This window comes from Arachis duranensis, chromosome 4 (assembly GCF_000817695.3).
Source record: "Arachis duranensis cultivar V14167 chromosome 4, aradu.V14167.gnm2.J7QH, whole genome shotgun sequence".
In the NCBI taxonomy this organism is placed as follows: Eukaryota; Viridiplantae; Streptophyta; class Magnoliopsida; order Fabales; family Fabaceae; genus Arachis; species Arachis duranensis.
Window position 1 is genome coordinate 91567890 of NC_029775.3, and position 1005 is coordinate 91568894.

The window sequence follows — 1005 nt, forward strand, 5'->3', positions numbered from 1 at the left end:
CATCCAGACACATCAAATGACTGCATGAGCGCTGATATTATTGACTCTTTGGTGGAAGAGATCAATATGACTGAGAGTCTCGAATCAGAGCTAGAGGACATCTTTAAAGATGTTCAGCCTGATCAGGAGGAACCAGAGGAATAAAAGAACCTCTGAAAATTCCTCAGGAAGAGGATAAGTCTCCCAAACCTGAGCTCAAACCACTACCACCATCCCTGAAGTATGCATTTCTGGGAGAAGGTGACACTTTTCCAGTGATCATAAGCTCTGCTTTAAATTCACAGGAAGAGGAAGCACTAATTCAAGTGCTAAAGACACACAAGACAGCTCTTGGATGGTCCATAAGTGATCTTAAGGGCATTAGCCCAGCAAGATGCATGCACAAGATCCTATTGGAGGATAATGCCAAGCCAGTAGTTCAACCACAAAGGCGGCTAAATCCATCTATGAAGGAGGTGGTGCAGAAAGAGGTCACTAAGTTACTAGAGGCTGGGATTATTTATCCTATTTCTGATAGTCCCTGGGTGAGCCCTGTTCAAGTTGTCCCCAATAAGGGAGGCATAACAGTGGTTCATAATGAAAAGAATGAACTGGTTCCTACAAGAACAGTTACAGGGTGGCGTATGTCTATTGACTACAGAAGGCTCAATACAGCCACCAGAAAGGATCATTTTCCTTTACCATTCATAGACCAGATGCTAGAAAGACTAGCGGGTCATGATTATTACTGCTTTTTGGATGGCTATTCAGGCTAATATCAAATTGCAGTGGACCCTCAAGATCAAGAGAAAACAGCATTCACCTGTCCTTTTGGCGTATTTGCTTACAGAAGAATGCCTTTTGGTCTATGCAATGCACCTGCAACTTTTCAGAGGTGCATGCTATCCATCTTCTCTGATATGGTAGCGAAGTTCCTGGAAGTCTTTATGGATGACTTCTTAGTATTTGGAGACTCATTCAGCTCCTGTCTTGATCATCTAGCACTTGTCCTGAAAAGGTGCCAAA